We start from the raw sequence: 23,688 nt of genomic DNA on the forward strand, positions 1-23,688 counted from the left end.
AATAGTTTGCTTATCTCGTAACTACATACACATTCTTCCAACAAGGCAGGATCACTTGCCACACCTCGCAGCGCTCCATTAAAGTGCTACAGAATATCTTTCCCGGTCATATCATCTCCGAGATCAGGGGCAATTTCTGGCCTCCAAGATCCCCTGATCTTTGAATGTCTTATTTCTTCCATTCGTGTCATTTGAAATCTCAGATCTTGTGGTGTGACCCACCGCACACCATCCAGGAACTGAAGGATCAAATTTGAGAGGAAGTTAATCGAGTTCCAATGTCACTTCTGCGAGATGTGATGTCTGACTTTCGTAAAAGACTTGAAAGGTGTATAAAGGAAAATGGCAGCTTCCTACTTGATGTCATTTTCAAATGATGGACATTTTAAATTGCTAGCAGCATAAATTCATGTTGTATGTATTTTATATCGCTGTGGATAGATTTAAATCGCTGATGGATGTTTCACAATTGCCCGTTTCAATGCCGCACCTGTTACTTTCGTTTCTGTTGAATATTTACCAGTATAGCTTACCGGAACCATTGGTCAAAAATTCATCGAGGCAACTGCACATCTGCAAAGATACTCTGCTGTAGACGATGTGGTACAGTGTCGGATGCCTGTCGGAAATCTAGGAAGGCATCAACTTTTCAAAAGATACCTTAGATGAATAAAAACAAGCTGTGCTTCACTCCATCGGTATTTCCTGAATATATTTCCGACTTTTTCAATGAAACATGTTTCCTTCCAGGAATGTTACAGTGGTTGAAGTTAGGATGAGCTCCAGGATGCTGAGACAAGCGGTCCTCAGTGATGTTGGTCTGCAATTCTGTGCATCCCAGCTTTCAGCCTTCTTGCAAACAGAAGTCAACTGCGCTCTTTTGTCGTCAAAAAAGACTTTTCGCTCTGCAAAAGATTCGCCAAAAATGGGCGAGTTCTGCTGCTCATCCATTGTAAATCCTAAGAGGAATATATAATCTAATAATACAAACGTGATGAATATGAAAGAAGTTTCTACCACTGTTGCAAGCATTGTGCTTTCACTTGTCCTGTATGCTGTGTCACTTACTATGCTTCTACTACGTCACTGGTGTATTCCAGGAATAAGTTCACGCCGGCCAAAGTGGCCGTGCGGTTCTAGGCGCTGCAGTCTGGAACCGCGAGACCGCTACGGTCGCAGGTTTGAATCCTGCCTCGGGCATGGATGTGTGTGATGTCCTTGGGTTGGTTAGGTTTAACTAGTTCTAAGTTCTAGGGGACTAATGACATCAGAAGTTGAGTCCCATAGTGCTCAGAGCCATTTTTGAATAAGTTCACAACGGCCGACTCGATTTCAAACGCTGCCACACTGAATTCGAGCTGTGATGAGGAAAGCAGACAGTTTTATGGACTACACTTTGTCGGCTGAAGGAACTTGTGTTTCTCCTCACAGATTCGATAGTATACTGTATGAGACAGCTCAAATGCATCGCACATACACCATAAAAGAGAAACAAAATAAACTTTATTTTCACGCCGCACAAGAGTTGTTATTGTTTCTTGGGACAGAAAAGGCCAACTTTCCGGTGAATTTTTGCTTCGAAGACAAACAATCAGTACGATTTTTACAGTGTACGCCACGGAAACCGTATGGAGCTATGAAGTGAGTATGCCAACTCAGGGACATATTCCAGCAGGATAACGCTCGTCCACACACACTGATCGTCATTCACACTGATCGTCATTCACAGCCATTCGGGTGGCGAGGCGAGGAAATTCCAGTTTCCGTCGAGCAATTTCCTGTGCATTATAAATAAATCACTGTGTTTGCGATTCAAATGCTCGCGTCTGCAATAAAACAGTGGCGGCTTTATGTAAAAAAGAAGAAAACTTTATGACGTGGATAAAGGAAAACTTGTGGCTAGATTGATGATTTCTTGGTACGGACAACGTAGGGTCGTCGATAGATCTAGCAGCAACCTCGGGCATGCCCCACAGAAGTGTGGTGGCGTCTTTGTTGTTCACGTTATACATTAATGATCTCGCAGAAAATACTGATAGTCGCCTAAGACTTTTTGCTACCATTGCAGTTATCTGTAACGATGTATTATCTGAAAAAGCTACACAAACATCCACCAGATCCTGATAAGATTGAAAAGGGGTGCACAGATTGGTAAATTGCTTTAAATGTTCCGAAATGCATAATTACGCACTTAACAAAACACGGAAAACTAGCATCCTGTGACTACAATATTAATAAGTCATAGATTTAAACAGTTAACTCATAACCGGCCTCGGTGGCCGTGCGGTTCTAGGCGCTGCAGTCCGGAACCGCGGGACTGCTACAGTCGCAGGTTCGAATCCTGCCTCGGGCATGGATGTGTGTGATGTCCTTAGGTTAGTTAGGTTTACGTAGTTCTAAGTTCTAGGGGACTGATGACCTAAGATGTTAAGTCCCATAGTGCTTCGAGCCAGTTAACTCATACAAATACATGTGTGTAAAAATTTGTGATGATGCTAAATAGAATGATCAGATAGCTTTCGTTGTAGGTGAAGCAGATGCAGACGTCGGTTCATTGCTTTGATACTGGCAAAACGTAGTCAGTCTATAAAGAAGACTGCTTACAAATCACATGTGCTTCCCAGATTAGAATATTTGTCAGCTGTGCGGTATTCAAACCAAATAGGTATAACAGAGTATACTGAACTTAAACACACATAGTAGGGCAATACGAATAGTCACGTACTTTTTTATCTACGGGAGAGCTTCTTGGAAGTACTGTATATTTCCAGCTACGTTATTACTCTGCAATTCACAATTTAGTGTCTGCCAGAGGGTTTATCGACTCACCTTCAGACTATTTCTCGACGGATCCAATCTGGACAACGCGTTGTGAACACCAAAATATTTTCGTGCGAGCGTTGAGTTCTCATATTTTATTAGCACGGTCATCTCTTCCTATGTACGTGGGCGTCAACAAAATATTTTAGCTTTCGGGGAAGAAAGCTGGTGATTGAAATTTCGTGAAAAGATGTCGTCGCATCGAAAAACGCCTTTGTTCCAATGATTGCCACCCCAATTCGCTCTTCTTATCTTCTACACTCCCTCGCTTATGTTGCAATAATGCAAAACGAGCTGCCCTTCTTTGGACTTTTTCGATATCCTCTGTCAGGCCTGTCTGATAAGCATATCATATCGCGCTGCAGTACTCCAGAACAGGACGGACAAGCGTAGTCTGTATGTTTAGAAGATCTGTTGAATCCTCTAAATGTTTTGCAAATAAAGGGCAGTCTCTGGGTCGTTTTCCCCACAACACTGTCTATGTGATAGTTACAATTTATGCTGTTCGTAATTGTAATTTCTTGGTATTCGAGTTGAATCGACAGCTTTTAGATTTTTGTGACTTATCGTGTAACGGAAGTTTTTGGTAGTCATGTGGAGTATCTCACACTTTTTATTCTTTAGTGACGATTTCCAATTTTTGGCTTAGCGCAATATCTTTTGCAAATGATTTTGCAGTTGGGCTTGACTTTCTAATGACTTTACGTCTACATGTAGAACTATATACATACTCCGCAAGCCACAGTACGGTGCGTGGCGGAGGGTACCCTGTACTACTACTACCACTGATTTCCTTTCCTGTTTCACTTGCAAATAGGGCGAGAGAAAAACGACTATCTGTACGCCTCGGTATGAGCCATGATTTCTCGTATCTTATATTCGTGGTTCTTAGCGAAATGTGCCTTGGTGGCAGTAGAATCGTTCAGCAGTCAGCTTCAAGTGGCGGTTCTCTAAATTTTTTTTCAGTAATGATCCCTGAAATGAACGTCGCGTTCCCTCCAAGGATTCCCATTTGAGTTCTCGAAGCATCTCCATAGCACTTGCGTGTTGTTCTAACCTACCGGTAACAAATCTAGCATCCCCCTGTGAGCTGTTTTGTGCATTCCTTTAATGTGACGTGGTGCGGATACCAAAGATTCGAGCAATACTGAGGAATAGGTTGCAAAAATGGTTCAAATGGCCCTGATCACTATGGGACTTAACTTCTGAGGTCATCAGTCCCCTAGAACTTAGAACTACTTAAACCTAAATAACCTAAGGACATCACACACATCCATGCCCGAGACAGGATTCGAACCTGCGACCGTAGCGGTCGCGCATTTCCGGACTGTAGCGCCTAGAACCGCTCTGCTGCACCTGCCGGCAATAGGTTGCAATGCCATCTTATATGCGTTGTCTTTTACAGATGAACCACACTTTCCTAAAAATTCTCGCAATGAACCGAAGTCGAACGTTCTCCTTCCCTATAACGAGGCTGTTCTTTCCACTTCATATCGCTTTGCATCGTTACGTCTAGATATTTAATCGAAGTGACTGTGTCAATATGCACGCTACTAATGCTGTATTCGAACTTCTCAGGACTGTTTTTCCTCCTCATCCCCACGAACTTATATTTTTCTACGTTTAGAGCAAGTTGCAGCTCATCACGCCAGTTAGAAATTTTGTCTAAGTCATCATGTGTCCTCCTACAATCACTCAACGACGACAAGTTCCCCTACACTACAGTGTCATCATCAGACAACTATAAATTGATGTTGACCTCGTTCGTCTAAAAGCGGTCCTATCACACTTCCCTGGGGGCCCTTGTGTCTGACGAACACTCACCGTCGAGGACGACGGACTGGGCTTTGTTACTTAAGATATCTTCGAGCTACTTACGTATATTTGAACATTAAACCGTATTCTCCGACCTTCGTCAGCAATCTGCGGTGGGGTACAATGTCAAATGCTTTCCGGAAATGTAGGAAAATGGAATCTATCCGTTGCCCTCTGTAGCGAAATCGCGCAGTTGCGTAGTGTTGTATCGCGCGTGTCATGAGCGTGTGTTTTGAAACAATCACGCCTCCAATATTCCCAGCCAGCCAGCAGAGGCGCCGTTTTTTTTATATGTGTGTGTTTTGGTTTTGTTGTTCTCTGATTATGCTTTTCATTTTTTTTGTATCTTGCGTGCTGGTAGTTAGTTCCTGCAAAGATTACGAGATAACTCTGATGTTTTGTTCTCTGCGTGTTATTTTCAGTTGCAAGTCTGGAACGATCGAACAAGCCGTATATCCTTCGCCGTCTCCTCTGGCTGTGATCAACGAAGCTAACGTTAATATTGTCCGAAGGAGTTTTTGTGTAATGTGGTTCCGTCGTAGTAAGCACCACGCAGGTCGAAAGACAGTCTGCCCAGCTTGTACCGATACACACACCCATGGTATGTACGATATCGTGTGAGAAAAGGGCAATCTGAGTCTCGCACGTGTTCATATAGGTGTAAATGTAGGCACACAATAAACGACAGTATAACCTGCAACAATCTAAAATGTCTTTTGAGACGATAATGTCCAAGAATGTTTGTCTATCAAAGCCGCGGGCCCCAAACGATGGATATCGAACGTGCGATTTTAAATCAATCACGTGACTGTGGTGGCGGGAGTTATGAGCAGTGCTTACAGTGGTCACTACAGAAACGACAAAGAAGAACGTAGACCAAAATACTTGTAATTACGAAGGAATTACAAAGAAAATGACTTACTTCACTCGTCATCTACGTTGTCGTCATGAGGAAGTCCATTTGATGTGTATTCTACGGGAAGCGTTCCATTTTTGCCACAACCTGTATAGACTCTGCCTATATCACTCAAAAATATGGGTGGTTACGTATGTCAACTTTTTCTTGCAAGCATAAGTTATGGAAATACAGATACTGAAACAAGTAGAGTTAGTCTCTTTCTCCTGGATGCCCTTCTCATTTAACTGAAGATTTCACTGTTTCCCACAGCCGCTCAATGTTCTGAGTGTGCACACTGGGATCATCTGAAGACACGAACTCTACACAGTGGTTCATGGACTCGTGGCTGAATCCTTCTGCTTTTAATGTCTTGTAGGACTGAAAGCCGTCTATAATAACTTTGCTACCCGGCAGTATAAAGTGCTTTATCATACCGACTAAAGTTACCTTCTCTCTGGAGAACACTCTTACTACAAAGCATTTCCGGGACTCTCGATCTATACCATCGAATACCCAAATATGTTCTATTTCATTCTTTGAAGGTCGTCCCCTCTGGTTTTTCCTTCTTGCTATGTGCGACTCGTCAAAATGGCTCTGAGCACTATGGGACTTAACTTCTGAGGTCATCAGTCCCCTAGAACTTAGAACTAATTAAACCTAACTAACCTAAACACATCACACACATCCATTCCCGAGGCAGGATTCGATCCTGCGACCGTAGCGGTCGCGCGGTTCCAGACTGTAGCGCCTAGAACCGCTCGGCCACTCCGGCCGGCTGCGACTCGTCCACATCAAAAATTTTATTTGGTCCACCGATAGGTACACTGTCGTTCGTCACCATTACATGATAGACTTCTCTACAAAGCCCGGAATGGTGGCACACGATATTGACACATAGTCAGTTTCCGATGCTGTTACTTGCAGGGTGTAGTCCCTAATACAGAAAGATACAAGATTTATGCTGGTCTGGATCGATCATTTTGAATAGTCAAACCGTGTATTTTTCCTGATAGTCGTTCGTTTACCACAGTTTCCAAAATGAAATTGTAAAGGTATTTCACTATCGATACTCTTCGTACGAACCTTTACAGATTTCGACCCATCGCGGTCTACGCAATCTTTCCTTTCGTCATCCGATATTAGTCCGTATTTTCGACAAAAATTCAAACAATTTCAGTGCATCTTCAGCATTTGGATGTGCATGCAGGTGTAAGAGTATTGCAGCGTCATTCAAAAATCGATTGAATTCTCTGAAACAGAAAAGGTGTGCCGACATTTATTTTGTTCACTGTCGGAAGTCATCATTATCACACTTGATTTAGATAAGATCGTATTACAAAGGCACCAATCGTTGTGAACTAACTTACGAAGTAATTTGGAAAGTTATCTCCTGCATGAATATCATTTGTACGAGCTCCGACTTCCCTTGCAGAAGGCCGTCATCCAACTCGGCCTCGTTTCTTATATCATCGTTTTTCTTACGAAGTTCTTTGCGATACGCCACGTTTCGGAAAATCCGAAATCCATATCAACAGCCTGATGAAAAAATATTGCTGGCCAATATTCCAAAAGCACTTATCAGCATTCGATTAGCACAACATAGTCTGTAACTGTAAACAAGCCGTGTGATTGTAAGGGCTTTGTAGGCTAAGGCCGTAGGATGTGTCGCAAGATAACTGAGGTTCTCCTAACTTATCTGAAGCAGTTTTTCAGAGCTGGAAAGTTTAATTTACATTCTTTTAATCTCGGATGAAAGTTAGGTTTCCTGAACGCATTACAGTTCCAGTTGGCTCCATGCGAGCCTACACCTTTCACACTGAGACAAATAATCAGCGTCTACTACACACTAAGTATCCACGAGAGATGTTCTTGCAATTATAAAACTCTGAGACCATTTTAACACTATACCAATATTCTGTCTACAATGTGTTTCGCAATAATTAATCAGTCTCCAGCTTTTTCTGTCATGCGAAGAAATTGCTGATATTTCCACAGCCGATCGCATTTATCATTTACAATGTTAGACTGCAGATGCTCATAGCAGATATGTATAATGAACTTAATCTATTCCCACTTGTAAGACATCTGGAAGCAACAACAAGTAATAGCATTAGTAATTATTCACAGGAATGTGAATACTTCCACGCAAGTACACATGATGTTACTTTTATTCACGACCGGTAACTTCAAGGATTGTTTTGCAAGAGAGTTGGCAGCTTTGAAATAAAAAATAAAAAAAAAAAAAAAAAAAAAGGAAGAAGAAGAAGAAGAAAACTATCCGACTGGCGAGGTTGTGAGGATACGGAGTAAACGCCTGTACTCTGATGCAACCTTGTTTATGCTACTTCAGATGTAAGATAGACTGCAAACGGCAAATTTAATTCCACCAACCTTCGGTGTCAGCTGACATCATTTATAATATAGTTAGATTATAGTCCTGCATCTAGTGGTTCAAATGGCTCTGAGCACTATAGGACTTAACTTCTGTGGTCATCAGTCCCCTAGAACTTAGAACTACTTAAACCTAACTAACCTAAGGACATCATACACATCCATGCCCGAGGCAGGATTCGAACCTGCGGCCGTAGCGGTTGCGCGGTTCCAGACTGTAGCGCCTAGAACCGCTCGGCCACTCTGGCCGGCTGCAACTAGTGCATGAGATCCTTTTATTTGGTATTCTTGCTTATGGCTCTATCAGGCTCTCTCAGTGTGTGTGTGTGTGTGTGTGTGTGTGTGTGTGTGTGTGTGAGAGAGAGAGAGAGAGAGAGAGAGAGAGAGTCCCGCTCCGAACTAATTGGGACCGGTTACTGTTCGGTTTAGCGGGAAGGCGGCTTTCATGAATAATATCAATATATTGGCTTGTTAGGCGTAAATTAAGTGCGGGGGATCTGCTAATGAACTTCGACGATTCATAGCGCAGATGGCCTACCTATTCCTCTCCCTCGCACTTTCCAAACATCATTGCAGATTTATTGTTAAGCCTTGTTCTGTGACTGTTGAGTGACTTTACCGAGTCAATGTGCCTTTTTTATTTATGTTCATAGCCCTCTACGTCAACTGTTAAACATTAAACATGGCAAGTAAACGACGTCGTTTTTCGACTACGAGGGTTGCCCAGAAAGTAATGCGCCGCATTTTTTTCTCAGCTGAAAACAATGCTAGGAATGCGAAACGTTACAAGCGTATCATTCGAAGTCTGCTGAATGTGTGTGTGTGTGTGTGTGTGTGTGTGTGTGTGTGTGGTTTGAGGTTTTCGGGCGCTAAACAGCGTGGTCATCAGTGCCCAAACGCATAGAAACAGGAACACATGCAGTGAAGGGACGAAGACGGACAGCGAACAAGGAGAACGGTTAAAAGACACAGACCTGACGCAGTTACAAATCCTCACATACAGAGGCAAAACAAGAGGAGAAGAAACGCACTAAAATAGGAAAGGAAACACAAGGAAAAGAGAACAGCAATCGAAGTGAAACAAGTAGGTAATCGTGACTGGCGGACCTCTTACCTAAAGCCTGGGTGAGCCAGTCACCCAGCAGCACATTAAAATCCTCTCCCTAAAATCCGAGGCAACAAATTGGACAGGACACAAAACCGTAAGACCTTAACCACAGTCGTTGCGTCGTCTTGCAAAATAGAGGGCAAATCCGGTGGCAAGGAAACCACCGCCCTCTGGTCAGAGAATAAAGGACAGTAATCTGGACGCCACAAGCACTGCAGATTGGAGGATGCTGCCGCCGGAGTAAAAAACCATGCGTTAAGGGACTGTGCCCGATGCGGAGGCGAGTGAGGAGAACCTCATCCCGCCTGCATGACTGGTAGGACGTACGCCATGGCCGCGTGGTGGCCTTGACCAGACGCAGCTTATTTTCACCGACTGCCAGCCACTCCTCTTCCCATTGACGCATAACACGAAAACGCAAAAGGGAGGTAACAGCATGGAGGGGGACGGCACATTCAAGAACGTGAGGGAGGGAACATGCATCTTTGGCAGCCACATGCGCCAGTTCGTTTCCCCTAATACCCACGTGCCCCGGCACCCAGCAGAAAGAAACCTCCTTCCCCTGCCGTTGCAGGTGGAGTAGGGCATCATGGATGTTCTGGACGACCGTATCCGCTGGGTACAAGTGTTGCATGGTCTGAAGGGCACTCAGGGAGTCGGGACAGATGAGGAACTTACGACTGGGAAAACATCTCACCTGCTCCAATGCCCGCAAGATCGCAAACAATTCGGCATCAAAAATGGTAAACGCCGCAGGAAGCCGTAACTTGACGACTCGATCAGGGAAAACAACAGCACAACCAACAGAGTCCCCCTGTTTAGAGCCATCCGTAAATACTGGTACATGGTCGGGATGTTGCTGTAAAATATCGGAAAATAAGGAGGTAAAAACAAACGCAGGAGTGCAGCTCCTCCGGTACTCCGACAAGTCTAAAAGGACGCTGGGCCTCTGGAGCAACCAGGGAGGCAGGCGGGTAAAACCTTGTCGTTGGTGGGCCACACGCTCCACACCAAGGGACTCAAGCAAATGCTTGGCACGAATCCCAAATGGTCTGCTGAATGAGCGGGCCGTTTCTGTCACTTCCAACAGGTAGCGTAGCTGCAGAACAGTTTCAATGTGGCGTCCTTAGGTGATGTACGTCACAAACAATGTGCCCTCATTGAATTTCTCACTGCAGAGAAAGAAATTTTAGGGAATATTCACAGACGCTTGAGCATAGTCTGTGGAGCATCTGCTGTCGAAAGAAGTATAGTCAGTCGCTGAGGACGGAGGGTGTGGTCATCAGAAGGCGGCTCGGCGGAGCTCCACGATTTGCCGCGGTCGGGGAGACCATCCACGGCTGTCACACCTGACACGTTGCAGCGACCTGATGTTGTCATTCGCGAGGATAGACGCATTACGACTCGGCAGTTGGCGCTGCATCTGTCAGTCAGCAAAGGAAGTTCACACAGTGAAGCACTGGCTCCGCCACCAGAACAAGGATTAGTACCGGCAGGGCAAACACGCTCTTGTTTCGCACTGGAGTAAGGCCATAGAAATGAATGGAGCTTACGTGGAAAAATTAGGATCTGTAGATAAAACACCATTCTTTCGTGCATGTAATTCTCATTATGTTCAATAAAAAATTGTTGAAGAAAGAAAATGCGGTGCATTACTTTCTGGGCAATCCTCGTAAGTCAAAACAAAAACCTAAAGTGTTAAAAAGACTGGAGAAGGGGAAAAATGCTGCTAAAATATCACGCGAATATGGCGTCGAAATATCAGAAATTAGTGACTGAAAAACAATCACGTTAAACTGAACAGTTCTGCTCTGCTTTAAGTGAAATAACTCTTGAAAAGCGGCAAAAAACGACAGTGTCTTCATATGAAAAACTTGACGTGGCCTTATTCTTGTGGTTAACTCAAGAAAAACAGAAAGGAATCCTGATTTCTGGTCCTTCGGTGAAAGAAAAGGCGCCTCAAGCGTGTTCAAAGCTTATGGGTGGTGACCCATCATTTTTAGCTACCTGTGGTTTTTTGGATCGTTGGAAGAAAAGACACGGAATTTGACAGCTTACGATTGCTGGGAGGAATCGATCAGCTGGCAACGAAGCAACTCCGAATTACCCAAAAGAATTTAAAGACTTTGCTTCTTCTCAAAGCTGTTAACCGCAGCAATTTTACAACGTGGATGAAACCGGACTGAATTTTGAGGCTTTGCCTGCCAAAATTCTTGCTTCGCAAGAGGAGTTGTCTGTCCCAGGGTTTAAAATGGACAATGTCTAATTGGCTTAGTTTGCGGCAACGCGTTGGCAACAATCTTTCTCTGATAGTAATAGGCAAATCGGCGAAACCACAGGGGTTCAAAAAAAGACACTTCCAGTGAATTTATAATCAGAAAATAAATCAGAAAATGAGAAAATAAATTTTATTGGTAATAAGAATAATGCTTGGATGGAGCGCGACTTGTTCAAGGAACGGTTCGAGCACCAATTTGTCCCTAAAGTGGCTGCATTGAATACAGGAAGTGGACTTCCTAATCGTGCTCTGCTGTTTATACACAATGTTCCGTTCCACCCAGAAGAAACGAAACTTGTTTCTGGAGACATCTAAACAGCTTTTCTGTCACCGAATGTAACGTCAATACTTCAGACTATGGACTAGGGTGCGTTGCAGGCCATCAAACAGATATACAGAAAAATGGTGCTTCGCACCTTACTTGAAGAGGATGAAAATGAGATCACAATGCTACAATAAATTAGGAAGAAGTGATTTACTGCTTGGCTAAAGCATGGCGTAACACCACTAAACGCAAATTACAAAAATCATGGAAAAATCTCTGGCCTACATTGGAATTTGCTGAAGCAACTTTTACACCAGTTAAAGACTGTGAGCTTGTTCCACTAGTCAAGAAAATTTCTGGCTGTGAAAACACAGAAGAAAGCTGTGTTGAGCAGTGGGCTGCTATCGACGACCATGGCCACCAGGAATAGGGAGCCGAAGACATCGTAGCGAGCCGAAGACGTTGTAATGGTGCTGGCCTGGTCAGCTGAGATCGACTTGGAGGTAAGCGAGGAGGAGGTGAACGCTCAGGCTGAACTCATATCGCACACAGACGCGGCAGATTCTCTTGACCTTGGCTTATGTTACGTCGAACAGCAAGCTTCATCAGTACGAAGTGTGGCGATGGCGGAACATCGCGTCCTCGAGTCGACTCAGCGCTCTTCGTCAGAAAAAAATGGCTGACTTTACTTCTTAAGTGTGTGTAAACTGGTTGTTTTTTGTGTTTAGCAGTGATTAAATATTATTCTACAGAATTGTATAAATGGAGCTGACATATACTGGTTCAAATGGCTCTGAGCACTATGGGACTTAACATTTTGAGGTCATCACTCCCGTAGAACTTAGAACTACTTAAACCTAACTAACCTAAGGTCATCACACACATCCATGCCCGAGGCAGGATTCGAACCTGCGACCGTAGCGGTCGCGCTGTTCCAGACTGTAGCGCCTAGAACCGTCGGCCACCCCGGCCGGCGACATGTACTGTATGTACTGTATTGTAAGTAACCAGCTTTCATTCCAATTTGGTTTCAGGCCTTTTTAATCAAGTTTAGTTTCTGTGTATGTCTCCATTTTACTTCTTTGTACAATAATAAATGAACATTTTTTTCACGAATGTCTTTTTAATTTCTCTTGTTTTTAAGTTAAAAAATCGGTATTTTTTCTGAATTCTGTTCAGATTAGGAGGATTTTCGGAATAGCATGATTCGGAATAGAGAGACTCTACTGTTACAATTTTAATATCTTCCCAAATCAAATAATGTAACAACTCAGGCACCTCGTAATAGCTATCCAAAGGGAGAGTCAATAAACGTCACTACATGAAACTAGTTTTGCATCGTGAGCATAACAAATGATCACTTGAAGGTTGAATACTCAAGTTCAAATACTAGATTTTATACGCTTACAGCTTGCCTTTTTTCACTCCCTCATTTGCACTGACTTCAGTGGCATTGTTTTTTTTCTACGTCTTTTGCAGTGAGACTGGTAACTCGCGGGAAAGATCCACCCTACCACTTAAGTTCGCTCTGGATAGTTACCCCTACATATTTTACGGCAGACGCCGTCTCCAGCTGTTTGTCATTAATAGTGTAGCTGTTCAGTAGTGGATTTCTTTTCACATGTATGCGCAATTTATGTTACATTTATTTACGTTCGGAGTCAACTGTCAGAGTCTGCACCATTCATCAAGTCTCTGCAGGTCGTTCTGCAAATTCTCACTATCTTGTGGCGTTGCTACTTTGATATAGACAACTGCATCATCTTTTAATACCCTTAAAGAACATCCGACGCTTTCTACTAGATCATTTATAAATATTGTGAACAGCAGCGGTCCTCTCACACTTCCCTGTGGTACTCCGGATGTTACCTTTACCTTTGTCGATTTAGTTCCGGGGAAAACCAGACACAAGACCAAGGTTCATCGGAAGAATCTTAAGGAAATGTAACTCATCCACGAAGGAAGTGGCTTATAAGGCGCTTGTTCGTCCGATTCTTGAGTATTGTTCATCTGTCTGGGATCCCTATCAGGTAGCACTGATAGAGAGATAGAGAAGATCCAACGAAGAGCAGCGCGTTTCGTCACGGGATCGTTTAGCTGGCGAGAGAGCGTTACGGAGAAGCTAAACAAACTCCATTGGCAGACATTACAAGAGAGACGATGTGCATCATGGAGAGATATACTATTGAAATTTCGGGTCAGCTCTTTTCAGGACGGGTCAGACAGCACATTACTTCCTCCCACATATATCTTGCATATTGACCACGAGAAGAAAATTTGAGAATTTAGAGCCAATGTATAGGCTTACCGACAATCATTCTTCCCACGCACTATTCGCGAGTGGAACAGGCTTGGAGGAATCACATAGTGGTACCGAAAGTACCTTCCGCCGCCACACACTATTGGGTGGCTTGCGGAGTATGATGTACACTCCTGGAAATTGAAATAAGAACACCGTGAATTCATTGTCCCAGGAAGGGGAAACTTTATTGACACATTCCTGGGGTCAGATACATCACATGATCACACTGACAGAACCACAGGCACATAGACACAGACAACAGAGCATGCACAATGTCGGCACTAGTACAGTGTATATCCACCTTTCGCAGCAATGCAGGCTGCTATTCTCCCATGGAGACGATCGTAGAGATGCTGGATGTAGTCCTGTGGAACGGCTTGCCATGCCATTTCCACCTGGCGCCTCAGTTGGACCAGCGTTCGTGCTGGACGTGCAGACCGCGTGAGACGACGCTTCATCCAGTCCCAAACATGCTCAATGGGGGACAGATCCGGAGATCTTGCTGGCCAGGGTAGTTGACTTACACCTTCTAGAGCACGTTGGGTGGCACGGGATACATGCGGACGTGCATTGTCCTGTTGGAACAGCAAGTTCCCTTGCCGGTCTAGAAATGGTAGAACGATGGGTTCGATGACGGTTTGGATGTACCGTGCACTATTCAGTGTCCCCTCGACGATCACCAGTGGTGTACGGCCAGTGTAGGAGATCGCTCCCCACACCATGATGCCGGGTGTTGGCCCTGTGTGACTCGGTCGTATGCAGTCCTGATTGTGGCGCTCACCTGCACGGCGCCAAACACGCATACGACCATCATTGGCACCAAGGCAGAAGCGACTGTCATCGCTGAAGACGACACGTCTCCATTCGTCCCTCCATTCACGCCTGTCGCGACACCACTGGAGGCGGGCTGCACGATGTTGGGGCGTGAGCGGAAGACGGCCTAACGGTGTGCGGGACCGTAGCCCAGCTTCATGGAGATGGTTGCGAATGGTCCTCGCCGATACCCCAGGAGCAACAGTGTCCCTAATTTGCTGGGAAGTGGCGGTGCGGTCCCCTACGGCACTGCGTAGGATCCTACGGTCTTGGCGTGCATCCGTGCGTCGCTGCGGTCCGGTCCCAGGTCGACGGGCACGTGCACCTTCCGCCGACCACTGGCGACAACATCGATGTACTGTGGAGACCTCACGCCCCACGTATTGAGCAATTCGGCGGTACGTCCACCCGGCCTCCCGCATGCCCACTATACGCCCTCGCTCAAAGTCCGTCAACTGCACGTACGGCTCACATCCACGCTGTCGCGGCATGCTACCAGTGTTAAAGACTGCGATGGAGCTCCGTATGCCACGGCAAACTGGCTGACACTGACGGCGGCGGTGCACAAATGCTGCGCAGCTAGCGCCATTCGACGGCCAACACCGCGGTTCCTGGTGTGTCCGCTGTGCCGTGCGTGTGATCATTGCTTGTACAGCCCTCTCGCAGTGTCCGGAGCAAGTATGGTGGGTCTGACACACCGGTGTCAATGTGTTCTTTTTTCCATTTCCAGGAGTGTAGATGTAGATGTAGAATAGCAGGTGTCACGCTACAATGATGACTACAACCTTATAAATTTTTTCCAAAACAATAGAACCTACAATCTTCAGCAACAAATCCAGGGCATTAGCTACATATCATCATATTTTTATTCTCTAATTTAGAAATAAGCAACTCTAGAGCACATACTTTACCATTCGTCTAGTTACCTGGGTTCACAGATGATGACTGCCAATTTAGATCTCACGAACCCGAAATTTCTATCAAGAAACTGTTTATATCCCCACTAGCCCAGTTATGTAAGTACTAGGAGTACCTGTTCGGAGTGATTTACTGCCGAATGAACAAATAAGCCTAACCAACTGGAACACAGAAGTCTTATGAACGTAGATGCTAACACTGCAAATTGGACAATAGATGGCGTGGTGCGTCTGCTGATGTAGAGGTCTTCAAGACTGCAGTCTGTGTTTTTAATTTGAAGAGCACAGTCGATCAGCTAGTGAAACATGGCTGTTCCAGTTACGGAATGAGCACACGTGACTTCTGTGCGGGGACAAGCGAACGGAACCTGTAGCGAAGCTGACAGGTTGCATCGTGCCAAGTACCCACATAGAGTATTCCAGTGATTTCGTACCACTATACAACAGCAGAGGACGACACTGAACTGTACGGACACCCAAAAAGACAGGGGAGAAACAGTTCTGGTTCGCGCGATTGGCTTGAGTAGATTCCACTCACCACTCCATCCATCAGTCAGCGTGCGCAGTAATTCGTATTATTTTAATACAGGAACACCAGCTGCACACCTAACAGCCACAGAAAGTGTAAATTTGACTTCAGATCTCGCATCGTGTTGCTGCAGTCTTATGTGCTTGTCCACACTTTGCTACATGTAAACTTCCCCCAGGTGAAGAATGTTTCACAACAGATGGAATGCTCAGCAGTCGCAATAACCACGTGTGGGGCGTTCAGAATCCGCGCACTGCAGTTGTGAAGATTTGCAGTTATCTAGTGGGAGCAACCAGTGATCGGTTGACAGGCCTGTAACTGTTTGCCTGCGCCAGTATTCTATCCATCGTAACTCTGATAGACTGCTCGTTGTAAGGTCATGTGGAAAGCATTATGCACGATACCAGTCAGTTGGAAGAGGACTGCGAGAAAATTCCCTCTGACTGTGACTTTCTCGGATAGCACTGGGTTCTTGGATGGGTATGACCGAACTTTTGTGCAGTGATGTAATAACTAGGCCAACGGCCTTGCCGCAGTGGTAACACCGGTTCCCGTCAGATCACCGAAGTTAAGCGCTGTCGAGCTGGGCTAGTACTTGGATGGGTGACCATCCGGTCTGCCGAGCGCTGTTGGCAAGAGGGGTGCACTCAGCCCTTGTGAGGCAAACTGAGGAGCTACTTGATTGAGAAGTAGCGGCTCCGGTCTCGGTAACTGTCATACGGCCGGGAGAGCAGTGTGCTGGCCACATGTCCCTCCGGTGACGCCTGTGGACTGAGGATGACACGTCAGACTTTTTTTTTTACTTTTTTTACGCTTTTACGATGTAATAACTATATTGAAGTTAGGGGACACCGCTTTAAACAATTGTTATGAATGTACGAGAGCGTGCTGAAAAGTAACGGCTCCGAATTTTTTATGTGAAAACTCTTAAAGCTTTTTAAATAAAGCAGACTTTGTTAACATTCTTCGTCTTTATTCTTCACGTCTACAAGTTAATTACTCAAATGGTTCAAGTGGCTCTGAGCACTATGGGACTTAACATCTGAGGTCATCAGTCCCCTAGAACTTAGAACTACTTAAACCTAACTAACCTGAGGACATCGCACACATCCATGCCCGAGGCAGGATTCGAACCTGCGACGGTAGCGGTTGCGCGGTTAATGTCTGAAGCGCCTAGAATCGCTCGGCCAGAGACGCCGACTTAATTACTCAACGCAGGCAACCTGGTGACTAAAACATTTCTAACAACGAAAGACTACTTCGTTGATAGCATCACTGCACAGTGTTTGACTTTCTTGAAGACACAACCTCAACCCTGCTTCGCTTAACCACAATCGAATTGAAGTCCTCGAAGGCGTTCGTTAAGTTTTGGAAACAGACGAAAATCGGATGGGGCCAAATCGGGACTGCATGGAGGATGATTCTCTGCAGTCGCTCGGCCGTGCTTCTCTATTCTGCGCTCGGCACTCAGCACACAATGCTACACAGCTGAGGAAGTGAAAGTAGCCTCTCGGACAGAAAAAAAGATGACAAAAGCTCGGCAGGGAGCCTGGCTAAGGCCAGCAGTGGAATAAGGAGAGTCATCTCGCGGCATGCTTTTCTCTGGTCCGCCGAGTGAAAGTACCGCCGTAACCTAAATGAGTTGACGGACGAGAGTAGGTGGTCAGTGGATACACAGTGTTCTACTGTAAACATTCGCAGCTAGATTTATTTTGGCGAGAAATTAAAAAAAAAATATGTCGTCCCCTGCACTTATTTTAAAGCCTTCATCTTCTACTGAATGGGACAAAATCCAACTACTGGCTGAAAAGGACTACGCTCTCCTGCGGCCCACAATCTCCCTCAGATACAGTGGAAAAAAGGTCACAGGAGGCTCAGTCCATGGTGATTAACTCTCTCATAACCTTACTAACAACGAGATAAAACCAGTAACACATTTTTATCAGTCGACACTGTGCAGTTTTTTGCTCCGTAATACCAAATACGACGACAAAAGTTCTTTAAGTTTTTGCGTATGGCTGACAAGAAATTCGCAGTAAAAATTATACTAAAATAATTGTGTTTTCTGTTGTTTTTAGAAGGGTTTTAATGACGTTCAGAACGGAAGCTGAAGTTTGCTTCGTAAACTGGATTGCTGAGAAATGAACCAAAACTCTCTTTACGCGTCAAAAGTACAACAAAAAGTTTTGGTATTACCATGTTCGCTTATTGTCATGTCTGTCTCTCTACGCCAACATGCAAATGCCGCCATCCGATGTTTAGACGACTGTGAACGTACTGGACTTGTTTGGTATGAATCATAGGAAAACACGATAGAAGTAATGCATCTCTGCCACGATCCCTTCGAAAAACCTGTAATTTTGTTCCTTTCTTTCCCTGCAGGTTCGGTTTAATAGCACGATGTAAAAGATAGAAGACCTGTCAGAAGATGATAATTTTCAATTAAATATTCAGTAATGCTTTAGTAAAAAAAAATCCTCTCTTTGTTATAACGTAGATCTTTTAGACAGCTACCAGTCATTACACGGAATAGAAACTTTTTCCAAGTCTTGTAATGTAAGAAAACTGTACCAACAGCCGTTGCTTTGATAGTCATATTAGGCAACCAGTTTCAACGTGTGAATCACGCCATCTTCAGGCCTGTCGCATGAACGACACCAAGTACCATTCGTACATGTGTAAGATAAGGCACCAATATTCTTATCTAGTTCCGTGGACATCAGAGTTTCAGGAGCATGTGTGCTCTTCACATATTGGCACCTTGTCTTATACATGCACGAATGATGCTTGGTATCATTCATGCTACAGGCCTGAAGATAACGTGATTGGAACGTCGAAACTGGTTGCCTAAGGAAGCAATATCAGAATAACGGCTGTTGGTCAAGTACGAGGGCAGTTCAATAAGTAATGCAACACATTTTTTTTCTCGGCCAATTTTGGTTGAAAAAACCGGAAATTTCTTGTGGAATATTTTCAAACATTCCCGCTTCGTCTCGTATAGTTTCATTGACTTTCGACAGGTGGCAGCGCTGTACGGAGCTGTTAAAATGGCGTCTGTAACGGATGTGCGTTGCAAACAACGGGCAGTGATCGAGTTTCTTTTGGCGGAAAACCAGGGCATCTCAGATATTCATAGGCGCTTGCAGAATGTCCACGGTGATCTGGCAGTGGACAAAAGCACGGTGAGTCGTTGGGCAAAGCGTGTGTCATCATCGCCGCAAGGTCAAGCAAGACTGTCCGATCTCCCGCGTGCGGGCCGGCCGTGCACAGCTGTGACTCCTGCAATGGCGGAGCGTGCGAACACACTCGTTCGAGATGATCGACGGATCACCATCAAACAACACAGTGCTCAACTTGACATCTCTGTTGGTAGTGCTGTCACAATTGTTCACCAGTTGGGATATTCAAAGGTTTGTTCCCGCTGGGTCCCTCGTTGTCTAACCGAACACCATAAAGAGCAAAGGAGAACCATCTGTGCGGAATTGCTTGTTCGTCATGTGGCTGAGGGTGACAATTTCTTGTCAAAGATTGTTACAGGCGATGAAACTTGGGTTCATCACTTCGAACCTGAAACAAAACGGCAATCAATGGAGTGGTGCCACACCCACTCCCCTACCAAGAAAAAGTTTAAAGCCATACCCTCAGCCGGTAAAGTCATGGTTACAGTCTTCTGGGACGCTGAAGCGGTTATTCTGTTCGATGTCCTTCCCCATGGTCAAACGATCAACTCTGAAGTGTATTGTGCTACTCTTCAGAAATTGAAGAAACGACTTCAGCGTGTTCGTAGGCACAAAAATCTGAACGAACTTCTCCTTCTTCATGACAACGCAAGAGCTCACACAAGTCTTCGCACTCGAGAGGAGCTCACAAAACTTCAGTGGACTGTTCTTCCTCATGCACCCTACAGCCCCGATCTCGCACCGTCGGATTTCCATATGTTTGGCCCAATGAGGGACGCAATCCGTGGGAGGCACTACGCGGATGATGAAGAAGTTATTGATGCAGTACGACGTTGGCTCCGACATCGACCAGTGGAATGGTACCGTGCAGGCATACAGGCCCTCATTTCAAGGTGGCGTAAGGCCGTAGCATTGAATGGAGAATACGTTGAAAAATAGTGTTGTGCAGCTAAAAGATTGGGGAATAACCTGGTGTATTTCAATGCTGAATAAAACAACCCCTGTTTCAGAAAAAAAATGTGTTGCATTACTTATTGAACTGCCCTCGTATTATCACATTGAATCGACCAGCAGCCGTCCCACGCTCCTGAGGCGAAGATGGAGTAACATTTATTTATTTTCCAAGACTTTTAGCGTTTGCTTACGACCGTCCAAGGACATTACTCGTCTGCAGAAAACAGCACGTCAGCCAACCATATGATGGTGCTGCTTATGCTAAGTAACAAATTGTTTAAGTTTGCTGAGGACACTGAGGACCTTATTGCGCTTTCTCGAGTGTAGTGTCCGACATGAGTACTGCTGCTGCGCCGCGTATGGTCCTTGGTTGTGAAAGCATGTTTACCAGCCAGGCTGGACTTCGTCTCCGTGGAGTGGAGTAAGGGTAGCGAGATCGACTGCCTCGCGGCCTTTATCTGGCGCCGCTGATGACCTGCTGCCTGGCGCTGACCTATTTCAGACACGGTCGCGAACGGATGTGAGCAGCGGGCGAATGATAGCTACACGGCTGGGAAGAGGCTATATTTAAAAATTCGAACCTAATAATGTTAGGTGAGGATCTCAAATAAGACAACTTTACTGTTGACTTATTTCACAACGCGTTTCAAAGGTTTAAACTTCCATCATCAGGTAAATTTATATGTGTTACTATGACATCTGTCGTGATGATGGAGGTTTCGACCTCTGAAACGCGTTCTGGAATAAATAAACAGTGACTGGTAACAGTAAACTTGTTTCATTCGATATCAGTGACAGTCACGGTATAACGTACCTGTACTCTCCAGTGTATAATGAGGTTTTTGTGAAACGTGTACCTAATATTCGTAATTAATGGGAACAAAGCATTTCATCCGAAGGTCAGTGCTTACCGATAAAATATACAAGGGACATTTCATAAATAATGCACACTAATTTTTTTGGTACGGAATATCAGACCAGCTGTGTGGCTGGATTGAAGAGTTTTTAGCAAACAGAACACAGCATGTTGTTCTCAATGGAGAGACGTCTACAGACGTTGAAGCAACCTCTGGCGCGCCACAGGGGAGTGTTATGGGACCATTACTTTTCTCAATATATACACTCCTGGAAATTGAAATAAGAACACCGTGAATTCATTGTCCCAGGAAGGGGAAACTTTATTGACACATTCCTGGGGTCAGATACATCACATGATCACACTGACAGAACCACAGGCACATAGACACAGGCAACAGAGCATGCACAATGTCGGCACTAGTACAGTGTATATCCACCTTTCGCAGCAATGCAGGCTGCTATTCTCCCATGGAGACGATCGTAGAGATGCTGGATGTAGTCCTGTGGAACGGCTTGCCATGCCATTTCCACCTGGCGCCTCAGTTGGACCAGCGTTCGTGCTGGACGTGCTGACCGCGTGAGACGACGCTTCATCCAGTCCCAAACATGCTCAATGGGGGACAGATCCGGAGATCTTGCTGGCCAGGGTAGTTGACTTACACCTTCTAGAGCACGTTGGGTGGCACGGGATACATGCGGACGTGCATTGTCCTGTTGGAACAGCAAGTTCCCTTGCCGGTCTAGGAATGGTAGAACGATGGGTTCGATGACGGTTTGGATGTACCGTGCACTATTCAGTGTCCCCTCGACGATCACCAGTGGTGTACGGCCAGTGTAGGAGATCGCTCCCCACACCATGATGCCGGGTGTTGGCCCTGTGTGCCTCGGTCGTATGCAGTCCTGATTGTGGCGCTCACCTGCACGGCGCCAAACACGCATACGACCATCATTGGCACCAAGGCAGAAGCGACTCTCATCGCTGAAGACGACACGTCTCCATTCGTCCCTCCATTCACGCCTGTCGCGACACCACTGGAGGCGGGCTGCACGATGTTGGGGCGTGAGCGGAAGACGGCCTAACGGTGTGCGGGACCGTAGCCCAGCTTCATGGAGACGATTGCGAATGGTCCTCGCCGATACCCCAGGAGCAACAGTGTCCCTAATTTGCTGGGAAGTGGCGGTGCGGTCCCCTACGGCACTGCGTAGGATCCTACGGTCTTGGCGTGCATCCGTGCGTCGCTGCGGTCCGGTCCCAGGTCGACGGGCACGTGCACCTTCCGCCGACCACTGGCGACAACATCGATGCACTGTGGAGACCTCACGCCCCACGTGTTGAGCAATTCGGCGGTACGTCCACCCGGCCTCCCGCATGCCCACTATACGCCCTCGCTCAAAGTCCGTCAACTGCACATACGGTTCACGTCCACGCTGTCGCGGCATGCTACCAGTGTTAAAGACTGCGATGGAGCTCCGTATGCCACGGCAAACTGGCTGACACTGACGGCGGCAGTGCACAAATGCTGCGCAGCTAGCGCCATTCGACGGCCAACACCGCGGTTCCTGGTGTGTCCGCTGTGCCGTGCGTGTGATCATTGCTTGTACAGCCCTCTCGCAGTGTCCGGAGCAAGTATGGTGGGTCTGACACACCGGCGTCAATGTGTTCTTTTTTCCATTTCCAGGAGTGTATAAGTTCCACGCGGCTTTTCGCGGATGATGCTGTAGTATACAGAGAAGTTGCAGCATTAGAAAATTGTAGCGAAATGCAGAAAGATCTGCAGTGGATAGGCACTTGGTGCAGGGAGTGGCAACTGACCCTTAACATAGACAAATGTAATGTATTCCGAATACATAGAAAGAAGGATCCTTTATTGTATGATTATATGACAGCGGAACAAACACTGGTAGCAATTCCTTCTGTAAAATATCTGGGAGTATGCGTACGGAACGATCTGAAGTGGAATGATCATATAAAATTAATTGTTGGTAAGATGAGTGCCAGGTTGAGATTCATTGGGAGAGTCCTTAGAAAATGTAGTCCGTCAACAAAGGAGGTGGCTTACAAAACACTCTTTCGATCTATATTTGAGTATTGCTCATCAGTGAGGGATCCGTACCAGGTCAGGTTGACAGAGGAGATAGAGAAGATCCAAAGAAGGGCGAAGCGTTTCGTCACAGGGTTATTTGGTAAGCGTGACAGCGTTACGGAGATGTTTAGCAAACTCGAGTGGCAGACTCTGCAAGAGAGGCGCTCTGCATCGCGGTGTAGCTTGCTGTCCAGGTTTCGAGAGGGTGCGTTTCTGGATGAGGTATCGAATATATTGCTCACCCCTACTTGTACCTCCCGAGGAGATCACGAATGTAAAATTAGAGAGATTAGAGCGCGCACGGAGGCTTTCCGGCAGTCGTTCTTCCCGCGAACCATACGCGACTGGAACAGGAAAGGGAGGTAATGACAGTGGCCCGTAAAGTGCCCTCCGCCACACACCGTTAGGTGGCTTGCGGAGTATAGATGTAGATGTAGATGTAGTTATTTTTAAAATCTCTTCACAGTTCTTCTACAT

The 23,688-nt window shown here is 45.7% G+C and overlaps 1 protein-coding gene and 1 pseudogene across 1 annotated transcript in view; both read left to right on the plus strand.

The window, feature by feature from the left end:
* The window catches only part of LOC126416385 (ATP-binding cassette sub-family G member 4), a 364,704-nt gene that overhangs the window by 37,365 nt on the left and 303,651 nt on the right, over positions 1-23,688 (plus strand). The window lies entirely within an intron of this gene.
* Positions 16,654-16,771, plus strand: LOC126417202 (5S ribosomal RNA; annotated as a pseudogene).

The sequence above is a fragment of the Schistocerca serialis genome, chromosome 8, assembly GCF_023864345.2.
Source record: "Schistocerca serialis cubense isolate TAMUIC-IGC-003099 chromosome 8, iqSchSeri2.2, whole genome shotgun sequence".
In the NCBI taxonomy this organism is placed as follows: domain Eukaryota; kingdom Metazoa; phylum Arthropoda; class Insecta; order Orthoptera; family Acrididae; genus Schistocerca; species Schistocerca serialis.